We start from the raw sequence: 17,871 nt of genomic DNA, 5'->3' as shown, positions 1-17,871 counted from the left end.
CTCCATTCTCAAAATCATAGAGCTCTGCACAAGAGAGAAGAATTAGCTGAAGTGGTGCATAACATATAGCCAGAAATATGAGTTGGTAATCATTGCATTGCCCATTTTCACCACCTCAATGCACCCTTCATATGACATTTACAAACGGCTGAGTGGACAGAGTAAAAGCTACTATGTCCAGCAATATCCTAGCAACAATTCAAAAGTTCAAGTCAAGTTGTTCTGCTGCACCTGCCGCACTGCCACATGCTCCACAAAATGTGAAAAACGTTCTACGTATATTTACTTTCCATATTACAACATCAGTTTACATCAGGGGCTGCCAGCCTGGGATCCACTGACTCCTCGGTCAATGATAGGTGTCCATGGCATAAAAAAGATTGGGAACCCCTGGTTTACATCAAAACAATGGATGGAATTGTCAGAGATGTTATGAAGTGAATGTTACTCACCAATAACTTGATCACTGTTGTTCTGTTCAGATATTCTTAAGACTCTAAGATAATTGTATCATTTCTTAATGCATGCATTACTAAATGACAATAAAAGAGGACTGCGTGTCTTCATAATCTAAATCTAAACATTTGATCCAATAATTATCAGCAATGAAATGATATTGATCTTCTTGACACAAATAATGCATGCATGAAATGTGCTACCCAAGATCCATATTTAGTTAAGGGAAAATTAAAAACAACTGCACATCCAGGAAATCTGAAATAAAAGCAAAATGGCCAGTAGATCAGGTAGCATTTGGGAAAAGAAGAACAGTACTGATGCTTCAGGTAGAAAATCCTTTGTCAGAACTGGGAAGAGAGAAAACATATTACTTTTAAGGTAAGAGTTGTTTGGAAAGAAATATAGCAGTGCAATTGAGCTTTAATCAACACCCTTTAAAAAACATGAAGTAAAACAAAAACCAATCAATGTGAACAAGGAAAAAGAGATAGACATAAATCCTGTCATAGTATAACTGAATTCCTTGAAAAGACAGTAAATACAATAATATTTTAAAATCAAAACTGCTGAATTAGCAAATCTGAAATAAAAGTACAAAATGCTCTAAGCTTTCAGCTGCTCAGGCAGCTAATGAAGAATCTTTAATGTGAAATCTTAACCCATTTTTTCTTTCCATGGACAGAGATGGACCTGATGAGGCTTTCCAGTAGTTTCCAGTTTTATGCCATAGTAAGGCTGGCCTGTGGGAATAAAAGAGAAGCTCTCTAGTATTGGATTCACAGAATTGACATAGAAAGGCTGTTAAAATTGCCGGTAGGATAAATCATTTCATTCCAAGTATTTCTTTGTAAGCAATTATCAAGGCAGTATTCCATGCCCAACTATTTTCATTTGCATCATCAGACTTCTCCATTACATGGATAAAAGTAGGGCCATTTGCTGAAGATTGCATGGTATTCAGACTTTCAATTAACCTGTCTCAAATACTAATAATAGAATACTGTTCAAGATATGGCTGAAAAGTAGCAAATAAAGTTTTAGCCACACAAGCACCAGGAAGTTAGCATCTTGGGATTATCAATTAACTTAACATCAAAATCTAAGGGTTAACTACTGACTAAAAAAATTCACTGCATACATGCTTTGGCAACTAAAACTGATGACAGATTGGTTATGACATAACTCCACAAATATCTGAAATTAAAAGTTTTCTTTAGAGAGCAGAATCATATCTTGATGCCACAAGATCTAATTTACACAAGGCCTACCATTTAAGTTTATAGAACTCTTTTCAAATGTGTACAAATCTCAAAACATTCTGGCCTTCATTGAATTGCCCCTTCAATTCTCTCCTCACAGTTGTGTAGTCTAGCATTTTGCTGACCATTTGAAAAGTTGCATACCAGTCTATATCTCCACTGGGCACATTGTGTGTTGTCTTGTGTTTCAAGAGTCAAATCCACTGATTGTAATATAACCAATGAATGGAACAGAACACATCTCAAAAGACTGGAAAGATTTCATCAATGTTTTGGCATTTTGAGCAATGAACTATATGTGAAGCATCTGATTTACATCATTTAATCATGAGATTTGTGTGTCCATCACTCGGATGTGAAATGAGACCTGTGGTTCATGATCAATGCTGACTATTTACATGCAGAGTATAGTAAGAACTACTACAAACCATCAATTCTATCTTGTCAATAGTAGTTATGAACATAGAACCACATTGCCAGTATCAATTTATTACTTCTCTGTGTTGTAAACTGAAATTAGCAAATTGACGGCTGCAATTTTTAAAGAAAATTTGTTAACTTCAGAGAAACAAATCCACTGCTAATCACCAGTCAGACTTGGTGTTTGTGCACCAAATTATGAATCAGGCCAATTGGACTGCATTGTACTGTGCCTTTCACTACATGGCATGGTATGTCACCATCTCAGACAGTCTGTCAAATTCTATTTTGAAACTTATTGGTCATTTAAAGGCAGTAGTGGCATCGTTTGGAATAATTCACAGCTTCAACAATGGTACTGCCAACAGCTTTTCCAAGCCACACACGAGGTGCAGCAACAATATTGAGTGCAGTTATCTTTGTCATCTGTTGACTAGTCAAACACAATGTATTCAAAATCAGTATTTTTCTTTTCGTCTGTCAGATCCTTTCTGTTTACTTCAAATACCATGCTTACTTCAACAATCCTGACAACCTTGTGAAAGCAAGTGCACCTGTGTAAGAATAGATTTACAAATGTATTTAATAAACACTGTATTACCCAGATTCTCCAAGTTATGTTTGCACTTGAGGAAGCTTGGGCAATTTCAACTGGGCCACAAATTTAGCATCACAATTCATGGTGTTGCAATGAAACAAGGATACAATTGCTATCAGCTCAAGTTTGACAGATGAATTGCGATTTAACTTTAACTATCAATGCAACAATTACAAGTATGATTTAACTTCACATTATAAAGTACAACAAATATCCCTCTGCTAGCTTGTATTTCTTTGGGATACTGTCTTGTGCATTTCAGTGCACTGACATATGTAGCATTTCTTCCTATTTCATGATATGCACCATAATTAAATTGAACAATAACCACTGTCAATATAGAGGGAGTAAATATGTCAAAAGTTACTAAGTGGATGCAAAACTGTTGAGTGTAAAATCCTTATGAAATGACTAATTCAATCAAATTATATCTGTGGTATGATCTACAGTTCACTGTATCAATCAAGAGAAATAATTACTCCAGCACATGATGTCTCCCGTGGGTAAAGTTTACTGGAACTGGCTGAGATGGAGTTCAATCCTTTGAGCTGTTTAGAGTGTGGGCAGAGACCTCCAAGAATGGCTTAGGACTAGCCAAAGAATCTGAAGAGTGTTTATGAGTGAGGCCAGAAACTGCTAAGTGTGGGTTGCATCATCCAGCCTATAGTGGTAATGACCCACCCCTGTCCTTCACCATTTCCTGTCCCTGTTTTCCCTCTTTCACTTTATCTCGTTGCCTGCTCATCACTTCCCCCGGTGCTCCTCCCCCCTTTCTTTCTTCCATGGCCTTCTGTCCTCTCCTATCAGACTCCAGCCCTGTATTCCTTTCACCAATCAACTTCCTGGCTGTTTACTTCATCCCTCCCCCTACCAGCCTACACATTGTGTTCCTCCTTCCCTCTCCCCACCTTTCCCACCTTTTAACTCTGTCCCCCATCATTTTTCTCCAGTCCTGCTGAAGGGTCTAGGCCCAAAACGTCAACTGTACTCTTTTCCAAAGATGCTGCCTGGCCTGGTGAGTTCCTCCAGCATTTTGTGTACGTTCCTTGGCTTTCCAGCATCTGCAAATTTTCTCTTGTTTGTGTATAGTGGTGCAGGCCTAACGTTGCAGATATTGCAATTTAAATTGGGCCTTAAATGTGAATTAGATGAAATATATACATGACATTTAATGCAGATTAACTATCAAAACATTATAAAGGAATAAACCCTAAGTGGTCAGAGTATCCATGAAATAACCAAGTGCAAAGCTGAATATTAATGAGTCATCATTAATACGGGTCTTTTAAGAGACTCTTGGACAGTTATATGGAGCTCAGAAAATAGAGTGCTCTGGGTAACCCTAGGTAATTTCTCAGGTAAGGACATGTTTGGCACAGCTTTGTGGGCCGAAGAACGTGTATTGTGCTGTAGGTTTTCTATATTTCTATCATAGACTTGATGTTCAACTGACCTACAAATGCACCAATCAACAAAATCAAAACTAAACTATATTTAGCTTTGGAAAATTAAGTTATATAAATTTCGTGGAATTGCAACACACCATAGTAAATCTATATCTATTGCTGTGTTACAAAAGTAACATGTGAGTGTCAGTGATGCAGAGAAAAGACACAACCTTAATCTCTAATACCGAAAAGCTGAGTATAACAAACCACTAATAACCTGTCCTGCACTTTGGTAGAAGAATAAAGACGTAGACTATTTTCTAAATGGGGAGAAAATTCAGAAATCAGAGATATAAGAGGTTTTAAGAGTCCTAGTGCAGGATTCCCTACAGCTTAACTTGCAGGTTGAGCTGGTGGTAAGGAAGGCAAATGCTATGTTAGCATTCAGTTTGAGAGGACTAGAATATAAAAGCAAGGATGTAATGCTGAGGCTTCAAAAAGCATTGGTCAGACCACACTTGCAGTATTGTGATCAACCTCAGAATAGAGTGACGTCACTTTAGAATAGAGATAAGGAGGAATTTCTTTTAGCCAGAGGGTGGTGAATCTGTGGAATTCACTGCCACCAATGGCTGTTGGAGGCCAAGTCACTGGGCATATTGAAAGCTGAGGTTCTTAATTAGTAAGGGTGTCAAATGTTATAGGGAGAAGGCAGGTGAATGGGTTGATTCATCAGATAATAAATCATCATTACTTATTTATTTATTATCACTTCTTTTATATTTACACCATTTGTCCTCTACACATTGGTTGCTGGTCATTCTGTCTGTGTAGTTTTTAATTGATTCTATTCTTTTACTTTGTTCTTCTGAGAATGCCTGCAAGAAATGAATCTCAAGATAGTATTTGAATTCTTTTTTTAAATTGAGAAATACAGCATGGTACCAGACCAATCCGGCCCAATGAGCCCACAGTGCCCAATTACACCCGTGTGATCAATTAACCTAAGAACCCACACATCTTTGGGATACGGGAGGAAACCCACGTGGTCCTGAGGAGAACATACAAACTCCTTACAAGTAGTCGTGGGAATTGAACTCTGGTCGCTGGTGCTGTAAACAATGCACTAACCCTGTTGCTCCATCTGGAGACGTATGCATTTTTTGATAACAAATTTACTTTGAACTTTAAATCAAACATGATGGAATGGCAGTCAAATTACACAATCTGCTACTATGTCTTATGGTATCCTTCTAACTCAAGGATGACTTACTTCAAATCCTGATGTAAGGTTATTGAATTGAATTGACTTCCTTACATCCTACATATACATGAGTAAAATCTTTACGTTATGTCTTCATCTAAATGTACATTGTGCAATTTATTGTAATTTATAATAAATAGTATGTACACCAGGACAGTCAATATAACATAGAAATACAATTGTATCAGCATGACTTAAGCAGTCTGATCGCCTGGTGGAAGAAGCTGCCCCAGAGCCTGTTGGTCCTGGTTTTTATGCTACGGTATTGTTTCCCAGATGGTAGCAGCTGGAACAGTTTGTGGTTGGGGTGACTCGGGTTCCCAATGATCCTTTGGGCCCTTTTTACATACCTGTCTCTGTAAACATCCTGAATAGTGTTAAGTTCACATCTACAGATGCGCTGGGCTGTCTGCACCACTCTCTGCAGAGTCCTGCGATTGAGGGAAGTACATTTCCCATACCAGGCAGTGATGCAGCCATTCAGGATGCTCTCAATTGTGCCCCTGTAGAAAGTTCTTAGGATTTGGGGGTCCATACCAAACTTCTTTAACTGTCTGAGGTGAAAAAGGTGCTGTTGTGCCTTTTTCACCACGCAGCCGGTATGGATCAACCATGTGAGATCCTCGGTGATGTGTATGCCGAGGAACTTAAAGCTGTTCACCCTCTGAACCCCAGATCCATTGATGTCAATAGGGGTTACCCCATCCCCATTCCTCCTGTAGTTCATAACCAGCTCCTTTGTTTTTGCGACATTGAGGGAGAGGTTTTCTTGACACCACTGTGTTAGGGTGATGACTTCCTTTCTGTAGGCCGCCTCATTATTATTTGAGATCAGGTCAATCAGTGTAGTATCATCAGAAAATTTAATTAGCAGATTGGAGCTGTGGGTAGCGACACAGTCATGGGTATACAGACAGTAAAGGAGGGGACTTAGGACACAGCCCTGAGGGACACCTGTGTTGAGGGTCAGGGAGCAGATCTGAAACGTCAATTTACACCTTGGCCCCGAAGATGCTGATTAAACTACTGAGATCCTCCAGTGTATTTTTTGTTCCCGATTCCAACACAAATGCAGTCTCCTTTGTTTTCTTACCTCCATTCTTCTTATGTAGGCCCTGAGGCAGCTGATCAGGTAACTATGAAAGCAAGAGGCTTTACCACAGGTGGGGTAGAATGGTGGGTAGTTTTTCTTCTACTGATTTTTCAAGCCTTCTTTGTAGTCACAGTGCATGGACTCATCCTGAATACTCTGACTTCACTGTACGGAAATCCATTGGCTAAAGATCCCAGCAATCAGTCAGGATGTTGGATTTCTTTAGAGAGACTTTGTGCACATACCTATATCTTTTCTCTGTCTGCTTAGAAATCTCCTCCAGCAGAATGTGGAATATAGTATCTGTTCCAGCATGGAGCATGTGAACTATGTGGCCTGTCTGATATAGCAGACTGAGTGTAACTGAATGTCTCGAATGTTAACCTGGGAGACAATATGCATGGAAATTTATTTTCCTTCAAGTGAATTTATCAGATAGTGCAGGGGTATTGGTGAGATATTTGCAATGCCTGAGCAGTCTATTGAAATTCTCATATTAATTACCAAGTCCTTCCCTCTCCACTTGCCTTAGTGTTAGTCATCCAGGGCATTCATATGTCACCTACTCCGGAATCTTGATCAACCAGCTTAACTCTTAAATCAGTGCAACACACATAAAAATTGCTGGTGAACACAGCAGGCCAGGCAGCATCTATAGGAAGATTTACAGTCGACGTTTCCGGCCGAGACCTTTCGTCAGGACTTAAATCAGTGGTAGCCTTGCCTTTATTTACCAAAGGCCTGATACCTAGTTTTTTTCTCTCTACACCTTTCCGCTTTGCCAACCTAAATTTCTTATTTTAAGGCACTCTCATTAAGATTCATAATTTTGACCAAGCATTTTTTTTTAATGAGGTTTAGGGACATTTTTTATTTACACTCATGTTAAATGCTGGTGTATTACATTCAGGTTATTGTATTTATAACAATTATTTGAATTGTTATAGTATTCATTAGCAAACATTTAACATGTTTTAAAAGCTATTCCCTTAATACAAAATTATTTTGTCAGAAAGAAAAGCTGTTCAGAATGGATTTTTAAATTTCTGAATCTGCAGAGGACTGAAGTCAAACACAATTTTGTGTGAATTTTCAAAACTTAAGTCCATTCGTTAACTTAAAAAAAAGCCCTTTCATGATGTATAGCTAAAAATTTACAGTCGTTATGAAAATGTGCAATGTGAATGAAGCTAAATCAAAAAAGATTACTTCTAGATGGGTAAAGGGTACAACTGCAGATTTTTTTTAAGAGAAGGAAAATGCAACTTCTGGATCTGAGAGCAGGAGATTGATCTATTCAGAGAGTTTTAATGAAGGGTCCCAGACCTGAAATGTTTCTCTTTTCAAAGCTTCTTGAGTGATCCTCCTTTATACAGACGCCGCCTTAGTTATTCCCGGTAATTCACATTTCATTTCTGAAAGAATGACGTGCTGTATCTCTAAATAAGTTAAAATAGAGTTTAAAACTCGCACAAAATTGTTTCAAATAAATTATTTTTAAACAGATGAAATACTTGATTCAAACGAGTTGTTTTTGTTAATTAACTGGACATAATCTAATTTCACTTATTCAAAACGCGCTTTCCTATGTTCTACATCAATCATAGTACTAACATAACGGTGAAAAAGATAGTTAATTGCGATCAAAACAATAGAAATCTATCTGAGGGGACATACCGCCTCTCACCGCCGACGGCAAATTGTTGGTCTGGGAACGCGCTGTGTCTTCGCAGCACGTGCACTTTCACCGTGAGCCGCCCAGCTGCGTGAGCGAGTGCGTGTATACGATGACCCTGACGTCGCGGTTACGCAGCGGAATATGGCGGCTCAGTAGAAGGTGCGACTGTGGAGCTCATCGTTTCTCAGCGTTTTTACGCTGTGGGTGAGTGATCTTTTAACTAGCGATCAGCTCGGTTGGCCGTTGGTCCCGTGGGCAGGTGTGCAGTGGGAAGGAGTTGGGGGGGTGGGTGAGGTAAGGTGTAGCTGGTCCGGACGGCCAGTTTGCTGACCGGCTGCGTGCAGGAGAGCCTCATGTCCCGACTTCAGATCGCGAGCTCGAACCGATGCTACGGCTCGTGCCCAGTCGGGAGCGGAACAGCGCGGCGCCAGCCCGAGCCTCAGACTCGCGCCCCTCCTCGCGGGGGGAGGGGGGGGGTGGTTGTGCGCGACCTCGCTCCCTCGGCTCACCTGTCGGCTCGTTCAAGTCTCGCAGCAGTTTGCAGCCTGGGTTGCACTCAGCAACGCAGAGTCTGCGGTTGCTGGTGTAAATCGAGGGGCTGCCCTGGTGGGCATCGGAGTAGGGATTGTGCACTCATTTGCTGTTCCAAGGTGCCAGTTGCTCCCTTGTCTCACTGTAGTTGGTTTGCTTTCCTCATAACCCTCCCACCAGAAACATCGCTCAGCTCTCTGTCGCCGTCTTTTCCACTTTACAAAATGTTGCTCTTCTTTATGCACGCACCGTGGGCAGAAGCTTGAAAGTTTTGCAACTTTCTTACTCTCTCTTGAGCTACAGGTGTGTGATTCGCGAATGTACGTTTTTGGCTGTGGAAAAATGGCCTTTTGATGTGACCTTTCGCAGCTTTTTCTTGCTGCCATGGCAGCCGATTTATAGGCGTGGTGGTGTTATATGTCCGTTTAACAAAATGGTATGTTTTTTTTAAAAAATCAATACAAATTTCCCAGACAAATGTTAATGGCCCGAAATTGAACGAACTTTTACTTTGCAGTGCTTTGAATCATGTTACATTAATCCGTTTTACTGTGAACTGTTGAGAATATTCATAGGACCAAGGAGCAGAATTCGGCCATTCGGCCCATCGATGTGGCCCGCCATTCCATCATGGCTGATATATTATCCCTTTCAACCCCATTTCCCATTACCTTTGGTCTTGACAAATCAAGATCCTATCAGCTTCCGCTTTAAATGCACCCAATGACTTGGCCTCGACAGCTGTTTGTGACAGTGAATTCCACTGAATTCCACCATTCTAGCTAAAGAAACTCCTCCTCATCTCCATTCTAAATGGACGTCCCTGTGGGAATATTTATCCTGCATCAGTAAAGATGAGGTTTGAACAGCCCTGGGATTTGGTGATGCTGTCAAGATGGAAATAAATATTTGCAGTGGTTGCATTTGGTATGTTGTAGAACAATACAGCACAGAATCAGGCCTTTCAGCCCAACTCTTCCATGTTGTTAATTATATGTTTGAAGGATAGAAAACAGAGTGTCAAGGATATAAACTTTTAGTACTTCAGAGATAGTGGTGTAGGAGATGGAGAAGAGGCTGGTGTTTAGTAATGGCTAAACAGATGAAAATGGAGAACCTGTTTTAATTCAGCTAACCAGGCAGCATCAATGGAAAAGAGTTAACAGTCGACGTTTTGGGCTGAGACCCTTCATCTGAAGGATCTCAGCCCGAAATGTCGACTGTTCATTCTTTTCTCCAGATGCTGTCTGGCCTACTGAGTTCCTCCAGCGTTTTGTGTGTGTTGCTTGGAGATGTTCTCATCTTTGTTTTCATTCAGCTGTTTTAATGGTGATGGAGATAGATTAGGAAAGTTGAGGGATGATGGTTTACTGCAGTACTTCAATCAGGACTGTTTCCAGGGGTGGAAAAGTCGTCATAGATCTGGAAGGTAAAGAAATTTTAATGCTAAATTGAGATAGGTTAGTATACTTAATTGACCAAAAGGTTCCTTAATGTTGTTGTAGCAGGGCGGGTGGGGATAAGCTCCCACTACCTATTAAATGCTCCCAATAGTGTGTATCTCAGATAGCCTCTGTCAAACAAGTCCAGCTGCTGTCCTTCACGTGTGGCTTAGTTAGTCCGGCAGAACAGTTTCTATTGACAGGATGAGAAGCAAATGTGGGTTATTGACACCTTAAAACTAGTTGCTTTAGGCAGATGGGGTTCATTAATCATTGTTGGTAGCTCATCTAGGAGAAGGAAAACTCTTAACCTCAACCCTATGCTGCCTTGCAGCTATGCCTGCTCATGGGGAAGGCTTTGGTAGTAAAGCCAGAGGGAGAAATCGAGTGCTTGAGTCCCGAAGACAGACCTACATTGAGTTCAATGCTGACTGGCAACTCCTGCAATGCCACTGGCGCCAAACTATATCGATATCTGCCATTCCTTTGGATTCATCAGCTGAGTGGACAAGGGGAGTCTGCTGCATGAGCAACTAATGTTATACTGCCCTGGCTTGCGTACTTGACCGGCTTGCAGGAAGCAACATCCATGGTCAACCCCAACCAGCAGAGGGTATCATTTTGGCTGAAAGGCTGCCTGAGCTGTGCTTTGCTTCGAAGTTTTAGACACTCCCAACAAAATTGCTGTTTTATTTACTTTGATTGTTCAGCTCATGGGGGGCTCAAGCCCATTTCAACATAGTTACTCACTTCCTCCGCAACTTAATTCCTCTCACATCTCATCTATACCCTGACAAAGGGTCTCGGCCCATAACATCGACTGTACCTCTTCCTAGAGATGCTGCCTGGCCTGCTGCGTTCACCAGCAACTTTTATGTGTGTTGCTCATCTATACCCTTACAGGTTCTTGTAGCCATTTGACCTACAGTAATGAGTAGTTTACAGTAACCACTAAACCTATCAGCGCATGTTTTGGATCCCATACTGAGGTTAGAAGAATGTGTACATTCCACATTGGCTGCATTTTATGTCTGGATTAAACCCAGGCCCCACAAACTGTGAAACCATCCATTAAAGGGAATTGTTTTGCATTCTTTCTACGCAAGTGAATAAGTAATCCCCCCCAGACAATATTCCCCCCACGCCACTTTCTTGCTTATTCATTGAATCTGCCAATATTCCTCAACAGTTCATTTGTATTCTCCTCAGTTTATTTTCCCTATGTACCCAATATCAGTGAACTTTGTATTGTGTATGCTCTCTTTATCTGTGTCATTGATACGTGGTGTGAAGAGTTGCAGCCCAACCAATAGGTCTTCTGACTTCAAAATGACATTTAATCCTCCAGTTTTTTATCCTTTACAAAAGCTTTATTCATTTTCGTATTATTTCCCCAATTCACTCTCTATCGTCTTTTATCAATGTCTTTGGAAATCTTGTTTCAAGGAGAAATGTATTTTTCTCAAATAGCAATTGGGAATATTCTTTGATGTTGGATATTACAGCAAATGTTTCAACATGTTTTAGGATGTGATGTTTCAAAGGAATGTCTGAGTGATGTACAAATGTGTGACACTGATGTTCAAAACATTCTATACGTTTTCATTATTATCTGGATGGAAAGTTAATTCTATTTGATTCTAATCTTGATACCTGTAAAAGACTATCCTTATGTTTTGTAGGTGATGGTAATGAGAATTTTTTTTCTATTATCTGGGATAAAATAAGCTATTCATTGGAGTAATTATGAGCATTTTCATTGATCTACCTGGCATTAATGAATGTATTCTTATATAACATATCAAAGCAAAGAGTTATGTTGAGGGATTTATTGTGAATACATCTTGATCATAAAGCTAATGTTTTAAACTTGTGGCATGAAAAATAAATGACTTTTTGTGCATGTGGCATGTTACCTAATTGCTCTTTTTTAACCTAATCATGGAGGTTGAGGGGTCAGCCAGGGTCTCCAGATGTTGTATTCAGGTTTGATCTGACAGACTGACTGGTATTTGGAGGAACCATTGCATTCTACTTAAAGATAGAAAGTTGTTGACTTGGGAGGTGCTGATCCACTATGGTTCACCCGCTTTACTTGCTGCTTAGAGTTAAGAGTTTTAATTCTACAAGTAGATTAAATGTAAAGAAAAGATGCCAGCTCTTTGATTGTCAAGCTCGAATGTTAGAAACACATGCAGAGGACTCACATGTCACCTTAAGTTTAAATTGTGAATGACATTTTGGTAGGTCAATTATGATGACAGAACATAGTATTAATGGTAAGACTCTTGGCAGTGTGGAGGATCAGAGGGATCTTTGGGCTGCGAGTCCATAGGACACTCAAGGCTGCTGTGCAGATTGACTCTGTGGTTAAGAAAGCATACGGTGCGTTGGCCTTCATCAATCATAGGATTGAGTTTAGGAGCCAAGAGGTAATGTTGCAGCTATATAGGACCCTGGTTGCCACTTGGGAGTACTGTGCTCAGTTCTGGTCACCTCACTATAGGAAGGATGTGGAAATCATAGAAAGGGTGCAGAGGAGAATTACAAGGATGTTGCCTGGATTGGGGAGCATGCCTTATGAGAATAGGTTGAGTGAACTCGGCCTTTTCTCCTTGGAGTGACAGAGGATGAGAGGTGACCTGATAGAGCTGTATAAGATGATGAAAGGCATTGATCGTGTGGATAGTCAGAGGCTTTTTTCCAGGGCTGAAGTGGCTAGCACAAGAGGCTGCTTGGAAGTAGGTACAGAGGAGATATCAGGGGTAAGTTTTTTGTTATGCAGAGAGTGGCGAGTGAGTGGAATGGGATGCCGGCAACGGTGGTGGAGGCAGATACGATAGAGTCTTTTCATATGGAGCTCAGAAAAATAGAGGGCTATGGGTAATCCTAGGTAATTTCTCAGATAAGGACATGTTTGGCACAGCTTTGCAGGCTGAAAGGCCTGTATTATGTTGTAGGTTTTCTATGTTTCTAATAAATGGTAATATTTGTTGAAGTAACTTTGAATAATCGTTGTTTTGACAGATCTTGAACTTTGAATTGCAAGAGAAACTTCTTCGTTGAGGGGGTGGTAAACTTTGGAATTGTTGAAGACAAATTATTATGCTCATTCAAAAGTAAACCTAGATTTTTGGACATTAAGGAATTTAAAGGTAATTGACTGTCACCTGCAAGAATGTTGTAACTGACATGGAAATTGGACTGAACACTGACATAGCCTGCTTACAAGATGTAAGGCTTTGAGAGTATTGTAAGAAGTAATTTAATATTTTCACCTAGTAGGGGAAGAATTCAGAAGAAATGTGTGAGTAATGTGTACGCTTCACAGCAAGGAATTCACTGTTAAATGATGGAACCCACAGTAAAAAAAAACTCGATTGTCCGTACTTCCAGTATTGTCCCATAGATAAAATATTTAATTGAGCTTGATTCCACCATCAATGAAATCCCAAAGACAGAATACTTCAACAAAGAGTGAGAACTGTGTAGAAATATGAAGGTGCAGAGAGAGGCAGGCCCATTTGCTTCTGATGTCACATCAAGGAACGCATATTGTTGTCATGAGTAGTCTGTACCTTTTTAAAACAAATTAAGTAATAGATGTTCAAGAGATATTGAAGGCAAGACATAAATGAATGCCATATCTGGACAAAAGTAGATGTCTGTCTTAACAGTATTCTTAACACAGCCATCACAATACTATCATTGACTCAGAAAATATGTCTATACAAACAGGATGTCTCCCTGAAGCTTTTCTATTTGAAGGAGAAAAGCTGTCCCCATTTCAATGTCAATCAGTCTCTCTTCTGATAAGAATCTTAACATTCTTGGATTCTGTTGATGAGTGCTTTTCATTATTCCCATTCTGAATGCTAAATCAAATTCAAAATTAATTTGTAAACTTGCACATTGTAAAATATTGAACTTCTAAGTCATGCAGCAGAAAATCAAAAACTGTTGCTGATTAGAGACAAATATTCATTGTTATGGTCCTTTTTTTTTGAAGCCAAGCAATCTGCCCTCATCAACTTCAGAGGAGACATTATTCTTAAGAGACTGAATGCATTAAGAACTTTTTGAAGCAGTCTAAAAACATCTAGGCAGTGGACCAGTCGGTTTGCAGCAGTTTTTGCATTTTGGATTCAGATGGCAAGAAATACCACTTTTTCCAGAGTATCCCATTGTCCTCTGACACAGAATGCTTGGCATGTGTTTCATGGTATCAAAGAGGCAATGGCAACACGGCAATAAAACACGGTCCATTGGAAACAAAGGTAGGGATGGTTATAATTGGTAAATGCAAAGTTTTTAACTCAGGACAGATATAGTCACCATAGGGAGTCTTGCCAAGAAAGATCAAGTTAATGATATTCAAAGTGAAACTTAGTAAAACTATCAGCTTGCTAAGGAAGGAGCTAAGAATCATGATGCCGTTCCACCCAGCTTCATCGCTATATAAATAAATAGCAGGGATAGACCACCGGACCTTTTGAGCCTGCTGTGTCATTCCTGGAGTCGTGGCTGGCTTTCTATCTCTGCTGCTTTTAAAGACTTTGCCATGACCTTTGAGTTCCTTGATATACAAAAATCTATAGATCTGATTTTGAATGAGCACAATAATTTGGCTTCCATAGTTCTCAAGGTTTACCACCCTTTGAAGAAATTTCTCTTACAATTCAGAGCTCAAGATCTGTCAGAAGTATTACTCAGATATTTTAAGTAAATTTGATATGAAATGTCATTAACAATTGAATCTTCAATTAAGATAAAAACAATATGCAGTAAACATTTAGCCTGAGTTCTTGATAGAATGGAGCATCCTCTTTTGGTTGAGGGAGTTTTTGTCTCAAACTGAGGGCTGAACATTTTAAAGCTGAAGATGGGAGCACAGTGGCATAATTGAAACTGCTGTTGCTTTAAAACTGCAGTAACCTTGTTCGATTCTGACCTTGGGTTCTATTCTTTGTAGAGTCTTCATGATCTCCCTCTAATCTATGGCTCCATCAGATGCTCAGATTTCTTCCCACATCATAAACACGTGCTGCTTGGCATGTTAATTAGCTCCAGTCACAGTGAAGCTGGGTTTATACTTCTGCGTTAACTGGACGCTGTAACCTACTCAAGTGGCCTACGCGCGTTGTGAACATTTATACTTGTGTGTTGGTTTGTCTGCGTCACTCTGCAATTCGCGCACATCACGCATGCGCACTCACCTGCCCGCGCAAGGCGTCATGGTAGTCTTTCTCGGGGTAAACAAGACGCGAGCATCTTTTTTCGTAAAAGCGAAATGTGTCCTCCATAATTTCAGAGGTCTGTAAAGCTTTATGGAAAGCATGGCAGCCAGAGTTCCTTCCCTGTCCTTCAGTTGCCCAATGGGAACCTATTGCAGCGTAGGATGAAATGCGATGCTACCAAGCGGACCAATCACAGCTGTTGTGTTCTGTGTTGCCGCGACATGCGGTTACATTTTGGGAGAGGTGCGTGTCGCAGCAACGCAGGCTCTCGTGTAGGGTTCCGCGTTGGCTTTGCGTAGGGTTTGGGGCAACGCAGACCTTAGGGCGACGCGTTGACACAGAAGTATAAACTAGGCTTTATCCCAGGGTGGTAGGAGAATAAGGGTGGAGTTGATGGGAATTATTCTGAGGGAATTAAACTGGATGGTCTAAATTGGGTTTGTCTGTGATCATTAGGAAAGATAAGATCATAGACATAAAACACAGAAGCAGAATTAAGCCATTCAGTCCATCAATTCAGCTCCATTTGATCATGGCTGCTTTATTTTTCTCCTCAACCCTATTGCCTTTGTAACGTCTGTCCTTACTAACAAGAACCTATCAACCTTTGCTTTAAATATATCTAATGGCCTGGCCTGGCCTCCACAGTCTTCTGTGGCAGTGAATTCCACGGATTCACCACCATCTCAAATAGAAATTCCTCCTCACCTCTGTTCTAAAGGAACATACTTTCTGAGGCTGTGCCCTTTGGTGCTAGATTTTCCTACTATTGGAAACAGTTTGAGGATAAAGGGGAAGCCTTTTAGGACCGAGATTAGGAAAAACTTCCTCACACAGACAGTGGTGAATCTGTGGAATTCTCTGCCACAGGAAACAGTTGAGGCCAGTTCATTGGCTATATTTAAGAGGGAGTTAGATATGGCCCTTATGGCTAAAGGGATCAGGGGGTATGGAGGGAAGGCTGGTGCAGGGTTCTGAGTTGGATGATCAGCCATGATCATACTGAATGGCGGTGCAGGCTCGAAGGGCCGAATGGCCTACTCCTGCACCTATTTTCTATGTTTTACTCTCCATATTCACTCTATCTAGGGCTCCCAATATTCAGTAGGTTTCAATGTGATCCTCCCTCATTCTTCTAAACTCTAGGGAGTACATGCCCAGAGCCATCAAATGCTCCTTGTTCCAGGATAATTTACGTAAACCTCCTCTGGACCTTCTCCAATGCCAGCACACCTTTTCTTAGGTGCAGAGCAGGTTGGGGGAATTGGGGGAGGGAGGTGAGGAATTGCAGTGGTGGTTGGGTCAGAAGTTGAGAAAGATGGAGCATATGAGGTGAAATTGCTTGGAATTTATGTATTTATTGAAATACAGTGCGGAATCGGCCCTTCGATCCCTGCTGTACAGCAATCCCCCAATTTAATCCTAGCCTATCACAGGACAATTTACAACAGCCAATTAACTTATCAACCGGTATGTAGTTGGACTGTGGGAGGAAATTGGAGCACCCAGAAGAAACCTATGCCATCACAGGGTGAACATATAAACTCCTTATAGGAATTGAACCCAGGTCGCAGGTACTGTAAAGTGTTGTGCTAACAACTACACTACCATTCTTACTCAGAGTGCAGTGGAAGTAGTGTCCTTGAATATGTATAATTAGAAAGGCAGATATGAGTAGCTACCTGAAAAATGCAAAGTTTCTGCTTGGTGATAGGTGCGGTGTTGTGGTTGCAATCAGATCAGATGAGACATGATCTTATTGAATGTCGGCGGGAACTTGGTACTGAATTAGTGTACTCCAGCTTCTAATTTGTCTCTTCAATTTTAAAGGTGGTGGTGGTAACTTTCCATAGAGGTACAATTGTCACATAGCTTGAAGTTTGCATTGTTGATGGCAGGGATTTTCTGTGTGGCTGAATTGCTGATGTACAAACCTTAAAAAAGGTGTTGGTGGAAAACGGCTGCTATCTTCTTTTCTCATGTCATGAAGCAGTGCTATCAAACTGTCTTTTTTGTTGGATTGTCACATCCCTTGGAGATTGGCATTTGAATAATGTGGATTCCTGGATTCTCTGAATTGTGGACTAAGAAGATTAAGTTTAAAGGCACTCTTGATGTTGCTTCTAAGGAGAAGATAAAGATGATCTTTGACTGTCTTGAAGCTTGGAGCAGTTTTTCCATTGCTTGTGATGAATGTATGTGAGGGCATCTTCCAAAAGGGCTCTATTATGTATATTATGCACATGTTTGGAAAGTAGCCACCCTAAAGTGCAACTTCATTTTATTTCCTTTGGAAAAGATATGCTGCAAAAGGAAAGTTCTTGAAAGCAGTCATGTATAGCTTTGAATATGCTCACACTTCTGGGAGATCCATCACCCTCCTTGCGTTCTTTCAAATTTTTCTATCTTGGATCATTATTAATTCAGGCATTTGTCATTCTGATCTTTTAAACTCACTCAAGCTGGAAACAACTTCCTATTCTTCTTTACCCTTCATAATTG

General features: G+C 40.5%; 1 protein-coding gene and 1 long non-coding RNA gene across 4 annotated transcripts in view; one reads left to right on the top strand and one right to left on the bottom strand.

Annotated features, from left to right (window-relative positions):
- Positions 1-658: 658 nt before the first annotated feature.
- LOC134347579 (uncharacterized) lies at positions 659-8,240 on the bottom strand. Its single transcript, XR_010018203.1, has 3 exons — positions 8,159-8,240; positions 7,808-7,920; positions 659-1,199 (listed from the first exon to the last, which is right to left on the bottom strand). It is a non-coding gene; the product is annotated as an uncharacterized LOC134347579 (long non-coding RNA).
- A 49-nt stretch (positions 8,241-8,289) lies between these two features.
- Positions 8,290-17,871, top strand: part of scml2 (Scm polycomb group protein like 2) — a 141,706-nt gene continuing 132,124 nt past the window's right edge. For 2 of the 3 annotated variants that reach the window (XM_063051066.1, XM_063051065.1), the window contains exon 1: positions 8,290-8,363. The gene's annotated coding sequence lies outside the window, so the exon portion shown is untranslated. The remainder of the gene's footprint in view (positions 8,364-17,871) is intronic. The other variant, XM_063051067.1, reaches the window with a different exon arrangement.

Source organism: Mobula hypostoma, chromosome 6 (assembly GCF_963921235.1).
Source record: "Mobula hypostoma chromosome 6, sMobHyp1.1, whole genome shotgun sequence".
NCBI classification, from domain to species: Eukaryota; Metazoa; Chordata; class Chondrichthyes; order Myliobatiformes; family Myliobatidae; genus Mobula; species Mobula hypostoma.
The sequence above is the reverse complement of the archived record's forward strand: the minus strand, read 5'-3'. Positions and strand labels throughout refer to the sequence as shown.